Below are 18624 nucleotides of genomic sequence, written 5' to 3' on the forward strand. Positions count from 1 at the left end.
ATCACTGTAGAATAACATTATCAAGTTCTTGCTTTCATTTAAGCCTCTTGATCCTGAGAGGCATTATAGATGTAGTATAAATATTATTAACGTCTTTTTTTAGCATAGAAAAATGAGGCTCAGAATACTCAAGTGACTATTCCAGTTTTACACAAATCATCAATGTTAGAGGTAGGAAAGAAGCCTAGTTCTTCCTACTGCCAAGTCTAGAACTCTAATGAATGTCTCATACATGATGAACTCTTGCCATCTAACTTCCACTTAAGTCTTCCAAAGAAGTGGAACCCACTATATGCATAGACCTTAATGTGCTATATGGAAACCCTTCTTTACTTCATAAATAAATAAATATCTCTCTTTCTACCTATTTCTACTTTTTGAGATCATTCATGAGAAATCGAAACCACTTTCCAAATGCTTAATTTGACACCAATTTTCTCACTTAATCCATTTGTGACATCAAAAAAACTGATTCATCCTCTGGGGTCAACATTTTCTTTATTTGTAAACTGGAGGAATTAAATTATATACCCTCTAAGGTCCATTCTTCTTCAAGTCTATGTTATAACTAAGAAGCAAGAATATGTTGATTGACTAACCTTATTTAAAGGCCTTAATTTCTCTGTCATCCAGAGCTGTTATACAGCTTGCATTCAGTATAGACCAAACTAGATTGCAAAGTAATTGAGAGGGGCTAAATTCAAGATGGCACATTAGAAGCAGCAACCTTGCCAAACTTCCCAAAAGTTCCCTCCAAAAAAACTTTAAAGTAATTTATCAAATCAAATTTTGAAGTGGCAGAGCCAACAAAAAGTCAGGTAGACATTTTTCCCACCAAAGAAAACTTAGCATGTCAACAGGAGAGGTCTGTGATGTCAGTGTTTGGGCTGGCCCAGATAACATATAGGATAGTACCAGAGGCGAGACTTGAAGGTAGCTAAGAGAACAGTCATACTTTCAGGGAATCTCAATCCAATAATCTGAGTGTCAGTTCCAGAGCAGAGAAGAGCATTTGTGATCAGTCATAAAAGATCAAGAGCCTTAATTATAGTTTCAAGGAAGAAAGGAGAACTGGCATAGGAGAACAAGGGCCCTGATCCCAGTTCCAGATCCAAGATAAGCACCATAGAACTGAAGGTGAGCAGGACCCCTTGCTGGTAAATACCAGAGGGCAAATCAAGATAGTAGCTACACTTTCTCCTGGATCATACCACCTTAGAAGGATCAAATACTCACCAACCTCTAGAATTAGCTATGAAAAAAAGTAACACAAAAAAGCATGAATGTTAAGACAAAGTTTCCTATCCCCAAGTGAACACAACAAATCCTAACTTTAATATGAAGCTAAAATATGAAATAACTCAGAAAAACTTGATGATAAAAATCTCTTATGGTGGCAGGTATAAGGATGATATTAGAAAATAAGTATCGTTTTATTAGTTTAAAGATAATAAGTAGAGAAGCTATCTTGAGAAAGAATTGGAGTTTCAAATAGCTCTGAGAGAGTGTGTTACTTTCAACTGGTGGCAGTAATAACCATTATTTCTATGACAGTTACACTCTCTGGGTGTTGCATTCCAGGAATGGCTTCTAGCGATTGACAGAGCCACATGCAGATTCTTTCTCTCTCAGGGCTGGAGAAGGTAACATCTTTGACTCTTTCTATCTTGGTCTGAGGGAAAGATTTGAAGGAGTGGAGTGTTTTCTTTTCCAACTTGGGAAACACTATTCATTTATCTGTTACAGTCTATAGATTGGTTAAACCATGAAAATACCAAAGAAAACCTTGTCTTTGGTTTGGATGCTGAGTCTGTTAAGGCTCAGAGTCCTAACTTGATTCTTGTGGAGACTCAACCAGCTAGCCTTAGTTATCTTTATAACTCAAAGACAAAGTTGACAGTTATAGTGGTTAGGTTTATTTAGAATAGTATAAATTTGATTGATTAGATCAGGGAGGAGTAAGGTAGCCTGTGAACCACAGGAGAAGTGGTTCCTTGCAGGACCTGGGAGTTTCTTTGTGTCGAGTTAGAATCCCTTAGAATTAGAAATCCTTTTTCCTTTACATATATTTAAATAAATAGTTTATTTTTCATAAACAAGAGTCTCTTTAGCATTCCTTGTGCCTGGCCCTGAAGAGAAGTTAATCTTTGAGCTTCACTTCATTTGCCACTATAATAATAAGATTTTTGCACTTTGCACTATTCACCTAATTTTATTTTTACACAGAGAAGACCAAGGCAAAAATCAGAAGACGCTAATCTGAAAATACTTACAACCATAGTCTAAATAAAGTTTAAATAAATAAATCTTTTAAATAGTTTAATTCTACATGAACATAAGCAAAACAAAATTTTCTGGTAACATTAAAGAAAAAAAGATGAGTATTGGGGCAAAAAATGGGGAAATAAATGAAGGTGTTTCAATAAGACATGAAAAGAAGGCACAAAATCCTGGAAAAAATAAGAATTCATTAAAAAGAATAGGCTAAATGGAAAAAGAGGCTCCAAATTTTACTGAAAAAAATAATTTCTTAAAAATTAGAATTCTGCAAGTGGAAGCTCCATAAGACATTGAGGAAAAATAAAATAAAATAAAAAGAATAAAATGTTGAGAAAATTTTATATACCTTGTTTTAAAAATATCTGTAAAATAAATCAAGGAGACATAATTGAAGAAACATTTAACTTAGTGGAAAATTATTAAAAATCTAGAAACAATTTTTTTTAATTATAGAAGAAAACTTCCCTGATATCTTACATCCAGAGGGTAACATTCATTTTTAAAATCCCCCAATTACCTTTTCAAAAAGATCCCAAAATGAAAACTTCTCTGGATTATAACCAAATTCCTAAACTTTTATGTCAAAAAGAAAAATATTGCAAGCAGCCAGAAAGATGCAATTCATACATCATGAAGCCAAAGTATGGAAAACACAATGTTTTGGTGTTTCCACACTAAATTTGGAGAAATTAGAAAGCAAAGAAGGGAGAATTACAACCAAGTACTAAGCAGAGAAAACTGATTATGATTCTTTAAGGGAAAAACTATATTTAATGAAAAGGAGTTAAGTATTCTTGATGAGAATAAAGAGTTGAATAAAATATTTCATACTCAGACACAAGACATAAGAGAAGGCTGAAAAAGCAAATATTAAAGAAAAACCACAAAAGACTCCATAACGTTAAACTGGAAAGTCATCATATAGAAAGATAACACATAATTTCTAATAACTTTGTCATCATTAGAGTTGTTAGAAGGAGTCTATGTAGACACAGCACAGGGGTGGGTAAATTATGATGGGCTTATCTCAAAAAAATTAAAATGTAAGAAAGCAATGCATTGGTAGAAGGGGGAAAGAAATAAAATGCAGAAAATTATTTCATTTAAAAATGTGAAAATTAATGGAGGCAGTGATCAGAACAACTGACTTTTGAAAAGGAAAAGAATGAGAAGACTTTGAAAGAAGAATAAACAGAAGAAAATAAGACAGAGGGAAGTGCACAGATAGTAGTCATAATTGTGAATATGAATGAGATGAGCTAACATAAAATGAAAGCACATAGCAGAATAGATTAGAAATTTGAATGACAATATGTTGTTTACAATAGATACACATGAAACAGAAAGGCATAGAGATTTAAAATAAAAAAAAAGATAGAATGGAATCAATTATGATTCTGTTGAACTAAATTAGTCAGAGATAGTAATTATGATCTTGGGAGGGGGAGGGGAAGCAAAAGCAAAAATAGACCTATTTTAAAAAGTTAAATAGGAAAACTACATTTTGATGAAAGGCAGATAGACAATGGAGAAATAATTTTTAAAAATTCCAGAAAGTTTCTCTAAGTGCTTTTTAAACCAAATATACAGAGATGTTTGTTCAAAATAAATATAAGACCCATTTCCCAATTGATTATCATCATCAATCTAAACAGGCAGAAGATATAAAAGTTATCTATAGTCACACAGGAAAAAATGTTCTAAATCATTGATTGGCGAAATGAAAGTTAAAAAATTAAGATATGCCAATTCATACCTTTCAGAAATGACAAATTCTGGAAAGGTTGAGGGAAAATAGGTACACTAATGGAATGTTCATGGATATCTGATCTGATTCAACCATTTTGGATAACAATTTGGAACTATCCTCAAAAATATATAAAACTATTCATACCCATTGACTGGTAACAGGTCTGAATACCAAAGAGAGCAAAGAAAAATGAAGAGGATCTATATGTACTAATGTGTATATAATAAGCATTTTTGTGCTGGCAAAAAAATGGAAGTTGAGAGAGGAAAGGAGAAGACTTGGACCTCGTTTTTGTTGTTGTTGTTGTTGTTGTTTAAAGATTAATAAATAAGCTGACCAAAATAATTAAATGTGGTCCCCAAAAAGAAACATAATTGGGAAATATTCAACAAAATAAATAAAAATTCAATAAATACTGGTTAGCAAGGTTATTTGTGCTTTTCTTAATTAATATGCTTACCCAAGGGATCTTATTTTAAATTTCCATTTAACACCATTACTCTAGGTAAATCCTAAACACTATTAGTTTAAGAGTAGGAATCTCAGTTTCAGTAAGTGACTGATTGCTTTGGTTGAGGGAATTTTCTTAGCTGAGTATTCCCCAAAGCAATGGAATTATATATACTATATTTATTCCTTTGTATTATGAAAAGACAGTAAATAAGAGGTCCTGGAAACTTAGTTTTATTGCTGATTAGCCTTCCATAAATAAATAAGGAAATAATGTATCCTTTAAAAAGAATAATTCACCAAACAATTAAAAAATAGTTTTCTATTAAAAAAAACAACAAAAATTATGACGCAGGTAATGCAAATATAATTGAAAATTTTCATACCTTGGCCTCAGGTATCAAAACTATGAACAATATATAGAAGTTCAGAGAATCTGGCTATGTGCAAAAAGCTCAATATCTGAATTTTTAATATATATGTGAAGTTATTCATTTTGATAGCTAGTGCAATAGATGGATTGCTGGTCCTAGAGACAAACCTTAGTTCAAATACATCCTCAGATACTTATTAGACCAAACCAAATTTTTTAATTCCTGTGTGCCTCAGCTTTTTTTTTCCAGTTGTAAAATGGAGATAGTTATATCTCCTCCCTCTCAACTATGAGAAGCAAGGGAAATCATGTTTCTAATATGATTATTATAGGTCATATTACATAAGAAATATTTAATAAATTGTTTTCTCCTTTCCTTTTTTTTTTTGTTTTATTTTGGTTTTGCCTCCAAATACACAGAACAAAACCTATTCATACCTCCTCATGTTGTTTAACCTTTTTTTTATAATTCTCCATTAATTCAGTACAAGATGTCCACTTTTTTTTTTTTTAATTTTAAACCCTTAAATTCTGTGTATTGACTTATAGGTGGAAGATTGGTAAGGATAGGCAATGGGGGTCAAGTGACTTGTCCAGGGTCACACAGCTGGGAAGTGTCTGAGGCCAGATTTGAACCTAGGACCTCCTGTCTCTAGGCCTGGCTCTCAATCCACTGAGCTACCCAGCTGCCCCCTAAGATGTCCACTTTTAAATTGGATGACTTCCTAACTGTCTCCTAATATAGAAAGGATGACAAAGAATCATTTAATATATGTGGAAAAAAATTGAATATTTAGCTGCCTATGTGGGTAGATAGTTCTTTATCACTAGAGATCTTTCAGCAAAGGATTTTAAAAGTATAGAATATAGAATAAATAGATATTGATAGAATGGATGTGATTTCTACATATCTATGGGTTTGACTAAACAGTTACTGACATATACCCCTATATCTGAAGTTTTATGATTCTATGAAACTGAGAAATAAGTTCTAGATATTCAGAATGACTAATACAGGAATTTATATAGGAACATAGCTTGACTATTGAAGGGTATCCTTATATCTTTCAAAAGAATCCTGGCATTGGCTTGGGGGAAGTATATTTTTTTCCCAGTATTATCAATTCTTTGTTATTAAACCACTTCTTGAATACACAGTGATAAAAGGGGATATTTGTTATTGATCTGATGCAATGGTGGTGACTATCAATCATATTATGTTGTTTATAAATTGATTCAAGTAAATGACAGAGTATAATTTTAATATAAGAATGATTTTCCAGATCATTCATGCTCCTTTTTTCATAGACTAATAGACTCATAAAAATTTATATACTCAATCATTTAATATTCCGTCATTTAATGCTTGAATGCCCTATGAGATCAATTGAATGAGAATTATAGTTCCTTTCAGGCCATCCATCTATCAAATGTAGAGCATTTTGTAAATTCCTAATATTTTTAGGACACTTAAACTGTGCATTGAGCCAAAGAAAAATTTATATAATATGTAGTCCCTGACCTCATGGAGTTTTTGGTCTTTTCAGAGTCTATAGAACCAATATATATAAAGATTATGTATAAAATTTAGTAAGAAAATATGGCACTATGGATAGAAATTATTTTACTCAGGCCATGAAATTATAAATCCCCTATTATATGTCAGTCATCATGTGAGGTTCTAGGGGGAAAAGAAAAACAATGGATTAGTCCCAGCCTTCAAGGAACTTACCATTCATAGACAGATTCATTAACAAAATATCATAATGGATAGAATAATGCATTTGAATCTAGGATGATGGTTTAAATTCCTCTTTTGAAATTTACTAGTTATATATCTTTGGGCAAGTCATTTAATGTATATGTGCCTCAATTTATTCAACTGTAAAATGATATTAAGAACCCATCCCTAAAAAAGTTGAAATAAGTCTCAAATAAAATACTTTTTTAAAGTTTTTTTGGAAATATTAAATAACTCCAAATGAGATCTCTAATTAATGTTAAGGATGTACTCAATCAAGTCATAGAAAATCTTGAAAGGATTATATAACTAAGAATAAAGAAATTCTGGTAATGAGTTCTAAAGAAGATAACATTAGTATCCAGAATTTAAAAGATGTGTAGGAATTCAATAGGTAAAGGGTGGCAGGGAATGTGGCAGGAAAAAAGGAACCACTTGAGACAAGTAATATATATTTCAAGTAGAATGCAGCATCTATTCATAGGAAAGAAATTTGTTGAGTTTGAATGGACTCCACAATGCAAGGAGAGGAAGAATATTTTTTAAAAGTTGGAGGAAAAGTAGATTTTAGGAGCACTGAAGAATCTCTCTTCTTTGTCAGAATATCATTTTTGTTATAAGGAGTTAACTCTCACTGTAAGTCTTCTTTCCAAAGTAGTTTGACCACCTGTAATGTGATTTTCATCTAGATATAGGTTATATTTAATTGTAACAAGAGTCAATTGAAACTGTGAAATCTGTGATTTTGAGGATCAATTGAGCTGAGTAATGAGAGAGGAAAGTAAGATCCTCAATCAAAATTGGACTAAATTTGGTAGAACCAAAAGGATATGACCAAATGTCTTCTGAGATATATCAGACAAGGATTTCACAGTGACTCCAAACTTCCTTATCTCTGAAAATGAGAAGTTCTATGAAATGGTCATTAAAATTCCCTTAATTCAAGCATTCTGTTCTTGAAAAAAAACATTTTTCATGAAAAGAAAGCTCTCATCTTGACATAATATCCTTTCTTAATCTAGATACAGTCTTCCTTTCCAGACTTATTCCATATTTGATCTCTCAAACATTCAAGCTTCCATCCAGATTGGCCCAGTTGCCTTTTCGCAAAGTAGCATTCCATATCTTATTTGTGGGCTTTTGCAAACACATTCTTCCTCACTCTACCCTCACATGAATGAAATACATTACCTCTTCCTCTATTCTATCTTTTAAAATTCCCAGCTTCCTTCAAAGCCCAGTTCAGGCAATATATTGTATACTTGATAAAACTAATTGTGGAAGTTTAACAATCCCATAAGTTTTTTTTTTTAAAAAACGTTTGATTTTCATAAGAAAAAAGCACTTTATATTTTGAACAACAAAATTTATAGGTTGTTTTGTGGCACAGCAAGAAGGTAATGATGGACATTTGGACAATAAAAGGGGAGGCAAGAAATAGGTTCATTATATGGAAATATTATCTTCAATAATAATTGCTTTTGACAAGTGAAAACACTTTTTTTCAGGGCTCTGTAAAAAGTCAACTGAAGGAAAAACCCATTTCTTCTTTTCTCATTAAATCTGTTTCCCAGATAACTTTTAAGAAATAGTTTCTAGAAAAGCAAGGGAATAAGTAAAGGAATTCAATATGTTCTAAAATTAAAGAATTTATTTGGTCTGTGTTCCTAGCTGGTCAGTCCTCTCTTTCCAAAAAGTACTTGAAAGAAGAGTGAAACATCATTGCTTAAAATAGAACAGCAGGGAAGGTGGGGTTTCAATTTTTAAAGGTAAAGTGAAGGATTTATGTGATTACTGAGAATCACCAAATCAGTACTGATTCAGCAAGTATCCCATGTGTCTCCTAGAATTTCCAAAGAAACTTCAATAATAGAGCTAAAGGAGTTAGTTAGGGAAGTAGGTCCTTTATTGAATAGAATGAGGCTTTATTCTGCTTAGGAACACAGTTCACTTATCAAGAACTCTGGCTAGAGATTGAATAGAGAAAAAATGCATCACTGTTTTTAAAATGTCACTTCCAAAAGCCAATGTGCTTTAGTTATCACTTTATGACTTCTGACTTTCAAAGAGAATTTTCTCAATAATAAAGAAATGCAGAAAAGTGCATGTGTTCCATTTCAGAAAATCTGAAGAGGGCAGATAAAGTTTACTTGGTCAGAATGTTTTCCCCCTGATGTGTTTGGAATGAAATGTGAGGCAATGGACAAAAATGAAAAGAATTATTGACTTGGATTAAGGGAGACCTGAGTTCAAAGTCTGACTCATTATCTGACAGCCTTGATCATCTTCAATGGAATGTAAATCAGTTCACTTACCTGCATGTCTATTTACCATTGGTATGTACATCTATCTATCTATCTATCTATCTATCTATCTATCTATCTATCTATCTATCTATCATCTATCTATCTATCTATCTATCTATCATCTATCTATCTATCTATCTGTCTATATATCAGTATATATGTATAAATATGTATCTTCACTCACATGTGTTTGGTATGGATTACAAGAACAGGACAATACAGAAATGTATTCCCAAAATAATCTCTATTTTCACTGGTCAACAAAAAGGACAACCAACTAATTTACTCGATGATATATATTGTAAAATATTTTATGAAGGCTTAAAAAAGTATAACTCTCACCAATAACTCCTCCTATCCCCAACAGAATAGTCCCTTGTAACAAATAAATGCCAAATGAAATGACCTTTGCCTGTGATTGATAATATATTGGTCAATCTCCACTTATATTTCATCACCTTTCAAAGGATGGAAGAAAGGTTCATTTTATTATCAACTTCTGTAAATCATGACTGGTCACTGCATTAATCAAAATTCTATGATATTAATGCCATTTCTTTTCACATTACTGTAGTCCTTATGGTATTTTAAAACACATTTTCATGACATGATTTTCAGGAGTAAGTTCATAGCAAGAAATCAACAGAAAATTTAAATCTCAGAACATGAAGTGTGGGTGGAACGTGTTTCTGAAAGCTGAGAATTGTTTCCATGATTCACTTTTTTCATAAAGGGCATATAAATGACACGTTCACTGGTTCCATTTTCTACCATTTTGAAATTTTTCTAGTCATTGACTCTGCCATGTAACCACCTAGTCCAGTCCTCTACAATATCCCTTATGAACACACTTAGCATGCACACAGAAATGTATATATACACAGATTCCCTGACAAGAATGTATCTATCAATTTCTTGACCACCTTCATTAAAGGAGCATCCATTAGATTTTGAAGGAGTGCATATTACCTTCAGATAATTTTGTTATTATGGATTTTTTCCCCAAAGCTCTCAACCTGGAATAGACCTTAGCAACCATCTGTTTTAGCTAATATCTTACAAGGATACCTCTTTCTAAAAATCATATGATCATCCAAGTCTTTGCTTGTTGGAAGAAGTCCAAAGATGGGGAACCTACTTACTGCTACATCATTGTTTCTTGCATTCTTTTAATGTTTAGTATTCTGAGGTTGACATCCAAAAATGTGTTGTGGAATGTCTACCTTATGTCCTTGGCAGTTCACCAATTTAAGAAAAGTGTCTTCCTCTGAGGCATTTGAGAACACCTTCTCTGCCATTTTCCCACTTAGATAAATAGAATCTTACAAATAAGAATTTTTTGTCCTACAGGGACTATCATATGTCACATACGGATTCCTCTTTGGCATGGACCTCTTCCTCAAACCAGGTGACTGCTTTGCTTACTGAAGACCATCATGAAATTTTACCTACATATTGTTACAGATTCACCCCCTGATTAGGTTTTAAGTCTCTTGTTCAAGATTACGTGGTTGACTAGTGTAAGAATTTTCTACCATTGTTGTCAAATAATGCACAGGTTTTGTGCAATGGAAAATCATATAACTATTGTCATAATTTCTGAATAGTAAAAAAAAGTATGAACAAAAAAGTCATTGTAAAGCTTTGATGAATTTTCATTCTCTTAAATGCTCCCTGTTGACACATGACATTGATAGCAACACACTGAGCTCTTGTTTTGGGTTGGGCACCAATATTCCTACCCAGACTACAAATAATTATCAACTTGGTCCCTGACCACTGTAGGATTCCAATCTATTTTTGGAGGCAAAACATGAATATAAAGTAATAAACGATAATGCAAAGTATCAAGGGATAATCATCAGATTGGGGATATAGAAAGAATGTTTTACAGAATTAATAGAAGGAGAATTAAGAGTGATAAAGAACTTAGGTGGTAAGAAAATATTTACTGGACTTGGTAGGGCTTGTTTCTTGGTAGAGTTTGATTGTTGAAGGAAGTCATTAAGAGCCATTCTGTTCTGCCATGTTGGGCAAGTCAGATAACAACTCTGAGTGTCATTTATTTATAAAATGAAGAGATAGAAATAATTCACTCTACTGTTATAGATTTGGGTTTATAAGGGAAATTGCAGATAATCTAAAACATTTAGTTCTCAAATGTAGAAATTGAGGCAAAAATAAAATAAGGTGATTGATACTTCCAGGGTCACAGACCTAATAAATTTTTTTTTTACTTTTTTTTTTATTTTAAACCCTTAACTTCTGTGTATTGACTTATAGGTGGAAGAGTGGTAAGGGTAGGCAATGGGGGTCAAGTGACTTGCCCAGGGTCACACAGCTGGGAAGTGTCTGAGGCCGGATTTGAACCTAGGACCTTCCGTCTCTAGGCTTGGCTCTCAATCCACTGAGCTACCCAGCTGCCCCCCTAATAAATTTTTGAAGCAGAATATTTACTCTGTGCTTCCTGATTAGAGTAGAACACCAAATACAGTTTATATATCAAATAAGTTTTATCTGTGATCCCATCTTCTAGCTATGTGGAAAGAGTTGGGGGCAAAATATAGACAAAAATTGGCTTTTTCCTCACTCAGCATCATATTGAACAACAGGCCTCAGGTAAAATAGCAGAAGAGGAAATTGTGTGATTTAATTTGCAGTTCACAATTTTGACTAGGTTTAGTAACAGGATGGGATATAGAAGAGAAAAAAGGCATAGTGGATTGAGTGCTGGGTTTGGAGTCACAAAGACCTGAGTCCAAATCCTGTCACATCTACTTCCTACCTCTGTGATCCTAAGACACTTTAAATCTGGGACTCAATATCATTTGCCATAAAAACAAGTGAACTGGATTCAATGGACTTTAATGTCCCCTTCAGCTATGATGCTATTTTCTTATCTAAGAAAAAGGTTATAAAAATTCTAGGTAGAAACAATTATACTGAGAGGTCCCTTGGTTTAGTAGCAAGTCTCAGTAGCCCTAAAGTCAGAATATGGTTGATTTAAAATCCCATCTTTAACACTCTTTGACTATGGGAAAATCAATTAACTTCTTTGAACCTCAGTTTCCTCACCCATAAAATAGGTGTAATAATAACTTGAGGTTATGTTGAGGATCAGAAGACATAATCTATATTAAACATAATTTCTAACCCTTCAAATACTATGTAAATGTCAATGATTACTATTTTAAGGATGTACATGGCATTATCATTCCCTAAAGTTGTAGAAAATATTCAAGGGGAGGAAATATGACCTAATGGATAGTATTTAGAACTTTTCACTTGATAGTCACTCCCAGCAGTCCTGAAATTGCTCCATCAAAGAGAACCAATGACTTCTTATCTAATCATCCTTCCTTAGTCTTTATCCTTTTCAAGCTATTGAAGACATTCACCACTCTTGTTAATTATTTCCTTCTTATTTAAATATGAATTTTGTTATATTTCAAATGGTCAAAAATATTTCCCAAAATCCTTCTCTTTCCATCTTGAAGAGAGCCATCTTACATAAGAAAAATAAAAGCTACTTAATGAAGAAAGAGGAAAGAGGAAAAAAAATCAAAACTTATCAATGCTTTGATAAAGTACAGAAACAAATAATCAATATCTGTAGACATCCTACCACTGTAAAAGACTGAGATGGGAAAGTCTCAGACATTTCTTCCTTTAGATGTTTATTTTTTGAACTTTTGAAACCTTATTTTTGATTGTCTCCTGGTTATTTATTCTATTTTCATAGTTCGTGGGCATTACATATTTTCATTTATTGACATTGCTTACTTAACTTTGCATCAATAAATTAAGTCTTTACATGCTTCTGAGTATTCATCACATTTGTTTGTTTTCTTTTAAAGTAAAAAATAGGAGGCAGCTGGGTGGCTCAATGGATTGAGAGCTCAATCCCAGAGATGGGAGGTCCTGGGTTCAAATTTGACCTCAGACACTTCCCAGCTATGTGACAATGGGAAACTCACTTAACTCCCATTGCCTAGCCCTTACCTTCTTCCTTAGTATTAATTCTAGGATGGAAGTTAAAGGTTTAAAAAAACAGTACAAAATAAATTCTATTACATGTAACACAATTTGTTTAACCATTTACCATTTGTTAGGCATCTACTTTATTTGCATTTTTAATATCATAAAAACTCCTTCACTCACACATATTTTTGTGCCCCCCCAATTATGAGTGTTTTATAGTATCCTTTATTTTAGTTGTTAATAATTTGCTCACTCTGTATGTGTGCATTTCTGTGTTGGGCTTGGAGTCTTTGAGATACTATGCCCAGTATTCTGTCCACTAAACTATCCTAACTCTTTTTTTGTTTCAAGTTCATTTCTATACCCTTGTAATTTGCTGGAAAAAAATATTCCTTTGTTTAATATGAGAGGTAGAAAATAAATGATAGATAGACAGATAGATAGATTCTGTCTACATGTAGATCTATTTCTATCTGTCTATAATTTTCTTTTAGCTTTTATTTTATGAAATTAAAGAGTTTTTAAAAATAAAATTATGAATGTAGATTAGAACAATAATAAAAGTATGTGAATAATAATAATTATAGTAATAGGATTTACATTGTGCTTTAGAGTATATAAAGGAATATATGTAGAATATATATAGTATCTCATTTTATTTTCACAAGTAAAGGAGAGAAGAACTCTTATTATACTCCCTTCACAGAGAAGGAGATTTGAGAGAGACAATGATTAAGGGCCTTCCCCAGAGTTACACAGCTAGTTAATTGTCCGAGAATGAATTTGAACCCAGCTCTTCTTGATTTCAAATCGACATTCTATCAATTGTGTCATTCATTCACTCAACAAGTGTTTAACAGAATCTACTTTTCTCAGGGACCATGCTAGGAATTGCAATAAAAAGACAAAGGGAAAACAATTCACTACTCTCAAGTAATTCCCTTGGTTCTGTGGGAGCTGTAGACAAAGATATACTCCTTTTCATATAAATCACTGATACACTTCAGCTATTTTGTTGTGAGTGGAAGGACACAGCTACAGCAGGTAATATTCTTCATTCTCGCATTTTGTCTCATATTGTAAGCAAATGTCTTCATTACTGAAGGTAAGACATTCTAGAGTTTTGGGAAAGTTCTCTCCCAAGTCTAGTCTAATCAGTAGATTCCTTTGACTTAAGTAAGACCACCCTTGTTCAATGATAAATGTCTTATTAATTTCCTAGCACTATTTATACACATTTTTCTCCAGCAAGTTCTTTTTGGTATAATTACCTGCGTTTTACTAAAAGTCAACTTTCTTTTCTTTCTTTCAGACAATATTTCTTAGAATAATTTTCAGATTGTTAATACTGCTCTAAATATCTCTATCTAAACAGATTTTTGTGTCATGCTCTGGGAAGATTACCACCCAATTTCCTCCATTCTTATATGATGCTTTATTGCTATTATCCAACCATGCCCTTGGGAACCCAGATTGGTGAATAACTGTCTTGATTCCCTAAAGAATGCCACTATATTCCTCTAAAATAGATTATTATAACAGCCTCTTAATGGGTATCCTTTCTTTAAGACAGTGCCAGTGTGTTCCATTATACACATTGCTACTAAAGTGATTTCCTTTTTATGCAGATATGACCATGTTACTCTCTCCTACACTATCAATTCCAGATTGCTCCTTCAATAAAGGAGAGACATATTTAGCTGTTAAAGATCTTGACAATCAGGACCCAAGCTTTCTTTCCAGCATTATTGCACATCACTCCCATTCTGGCCTAATGCTTCCACTAATTTTTTTTTTCAAGTGATTCATAGAATGACATTCTAGCTCTCTTCTTCCCATCTGATTGCCCAACAAAAGCTGGAATTTACTCCCTTATTATTCTCACCTAATAGAAACTCTCTCTTCTTTTAAGAAATCAAGCCATATTCTGCATGAACTCTTTCTCCATACTCATTACTATCCCTCTTGTATGTAACTATCTTGTATGTAACTCATTGGAATATATTTGTATCTGATCTCTTTATATTCACTTGGTATATACTCATATATCCTTGTCTTCTCCATTAGAATGTAAATTCCTTATTTCATTCTTTATACTTTTATTCTAAGAATATAAAGTAGTTTGTAGAACATAGCTGATACATGCTAAATGTTTGTTGTGAATTAATTCATTATCAAGGGAGAAAAACAATATGTCCAGTGAAAACAATGCATAAAATCCAAAATAAATTTAAAATAACTGGAGATAGGGGGCACCTTCTACCACTTGGGGGAATATTCTTTGCAAGATAGAGTACTGTATAATAAGTCAGGGAATATAGAATACAATCATATTGTGAAGAATTTCTTGGCTCTACTGGAACCAGAAGAATCCTACATTGAGCTTCATAGTATGCGTATCAATAAAATCCTATTCCTTCAATTCCTGTGATGAGCCACATGACCAAAAATCCACTAGGTTGCCACATTTATTGCATCACTCACAATGTAATATGATAGTCAAAACCATATGAGAATTACATCACCTGGTATCAATGCTCACCATAGGTGTTTACTAACTAAAGAGACATGAAAAATAGCTTAAATTCTCCTAATTTTTGCCTTCTTAAAAATGGGAATAATTGTAAGAGTTATACATGGCTCATTAGATTGCTGAGATGTCCTAGCAAGGTAATGTATATGAAAGAATTTGCAAACTCTGAAGTGCTAGACAGTGATGGTGAACCTATGGCATAGGTACCAAAGGTGGCACACAGAGCACTCTCTGTGGGCATACAGCAGCCCCCCCACCCCAATTTGTTACTATAAAGGCAGAGGGTCATGGGTGGAGCTGTTCCCTTCCCCCTCTACACTGTGCCTGATGACATTTTTTCACATAACCCTCCCCTCTGTCCAGCAGCAAATGGGAGAGCTTTCTTCCACTCCTGTGTGGAGGAAGAGGAGAGCAGGGCACACCCAGTACTTGGTAGTAGAGAGGGGCACAGCATTTGGTCTGGGGGGGTGGGGTGGAGGCAGGGCCTGATGCTCCATCTCTAAAAAATTCTCCATGACTGTACTAGATCAATGTCAGTCATTAATAAGATTATAAATTATAGTCATATTAGAGTCTTGAAGATTTTGACTTGAATCTGATTTCTGACAAATGCCAGCCATGCAATCTTAGATAAATCAATTAATACCTTAGTCCTCTAAGCAACTTGCTAAGACAGTATATTGCAAAGAAGATGAAAAACTGAAATGGTAGAGGGCATGTCCTCATGGGTAATGTCCCAAGTGTTTTTCATACTAATGAAATAACTGAGCCTAAAAGATCTAGCCATAAATCACAGGATCAAAGAAAAGAATTAAAGAGCATCTTAGAAAGGATTTAGGGCAACTATCCTAATTTTCCTTTTTTAATATTTTATTTTCACAATTACATTAAATAACAATCTTCGACATAAGTTTTCAAAAATTATAAGATCCAAATTGTCATCCTCCCTTTCCTCCCCATTCCCAGAGACGGTAAGCAATTTGATCTGGATTATACATTAATTACCATGCAAAATATATTTCTATATTTGTCATCATAAGAAAATACTCATAAAACCAACACCCTAAAATAAAAAACACAAATAAACTAAAGTGAAAATTGTATGTTTTCATCTGCATTTTCACTCCTTCAGTTCTTTCTCAGGAGGTGGATAGCATTCTTTGTCATAAGTCCTTCAAACTTGTCCTAGATCATTCTACTGCTGAAAGTAACTAAGATTTCACAGTTGATCATCTTAAAATATTGCTGTTACTATGTACAATATTCTCCTCATTCTGCTTATTTCACTCTGCATCAGTCCATGTAGGTCTTTTTTTTTTTTCCTGAAATCACTGGGCTCATCATTTCTTATTATGCTAATAGTATTCCATCATGATCATATAACACAATGTGTTCAGCTACTCCCTAATGGAAGGACATCCTTTCAATTTCCAATTCTTTTCCACCACAAAAAGAGCTGCTATGAATATTTTTATACAAATAGGCCCTTTCTCCTTTATTTAAATCTCTAAGATACAGAACTAGTAGTGATGTTAGTATATTCAAAGAATTCTCACAGTTTTATAGCCCTTGGGACACAGTTCCAAATTGTCCTCCAAAATGTTTGAATCAGTTCACAACTTCACCAACAATGTACTAGTGTCCCAATTTTGCCACTTCTCCTCTGACATTTATCATTTTTCATTACTGTCATATTGGTCATTTTGATAGGTACCTCATAGTTGTTTTAATTTGCATTTCTTTTATCAAGATTGATTTAGGAAATTTTTTCATATTATTATTCTTTTTTAAACCCTTACTTTCCACCTTATAATCAATACTATGTTTTGGTTCTTAGACAGAAGAGTAGTAAGGGCTAGGCAATGGAGGTTAAGCGACTTGCCCAGGGTCACACAGCTAGAAAGTGTCTGAGGCCAGATTTGAACCTAGAACTTCCCATCTCTAGGCTTGGATCTCAATCCAAGGAATTGCTCACTTGCCTCCTCATATCATTATCTTTATCTTTGACTTATTCATCTGAAAACTGCTTGTTATTATCCTTCGACCATTTGTCAATTGAGTAATGAATTGTGTTCTTACAAATTTGACACAGTTCCCTATTTATTTGAGAAATGAGGCCTTCATCAGAGAAACTTGGTATAATTATCCCCCACTTTGTTGTTTCCCATCTAATCTTGTTTTCACTGGTTTTAATTGTACAAAAGCTTTTTAATTTAATATAATCAAAATATTCATTTAATGTCTGATAATGTTCTCTATCTCTTGTTTGGTTATAAAACGTCTTTCTCCACAGATAGGATAGGTAAACTATTCTCTGTTCCCTGAATTTGCATACAGTATCACCCTTTATGTTAAAATTACCTAGTGTTCTCTTTAGAACTGTATGTGTTATATTCTATTGCATCTTCATTTCTGGGAATTGCGGACCAAATCTTTAATATCTAATCCCAAGAGCAGCTGCAGAATTTAGACTCTGTGTTCTTAACAACACATTTCACAATCTCAGCAATGGCCTGACAGCAATGAAGGGCTTTCAACTTTGTTCTTTTCAATTTTCCACTCCCAAAAGAGAGCATTCAAATCCATAGAGGTATTAAAAAGAAAATACCATGAGCTATTTTTCTTAACTTAGGCAATATCTTTCAACACTTCCTTCCAGCAATTGTTGTGAGAGACTTTCCTTCTCAAGATCAGAGCAGAGAAATATAGTCATAGGAGCCAGTTAAGATCCATTCCACTGTTCCTTCAATTAAACTGATCCAATCCTCATGGATTATACATTCTTCAAGCAGAGATACAGAAGATTTTCCCACATATATAATTTCCACTATTTCTACTGTTGAGATATTTTCTAGTTCCATATACTTAATGAAGGGGGTGAGGCCCAGCGCTCCATTTCTAAAATGTTCACTATCACTGGTCTAGACCCTTACTCAGAAAAGGGGAAGGGAGAGAAGCAGGTTGTAGCTTCAATCTTAAGATGAAACTTTTTTTTCCATTGGTTATGAATAAAAATTCATCTTGGAGACTTTAAACTAAATGTATAGTTATTTATTAGTAAAGAAAAAGTGAAGTTTCCAGACATTCTAACAATGTAAAATCAGTTCCCAGATTCCAGTCCTGCACTGTCCCCTCCATGCCACTGCTTGCCAATAATGTCTATGGAGATAAGCCATGAACTTCCCATTGGCTTTTCAAGCCTCCTCTAAG

The sequence above is a fragment of the Gracilinanus agilis genome, chromosome 2 (genome assembly GCF_016433145.1).
Source record: "Gracilinanus agilis isolate LMUSP501 chromosome 2, AgileGrace, whole genome shotgun sequence".
Taxonomy (NCBI): domain Eukaryota; kingdom Metazoa; phylum Chordata; class Mammalia; order Didelphimorphia; family Didelphidae; genus Gracilinanus; species Gracilinanus agilis.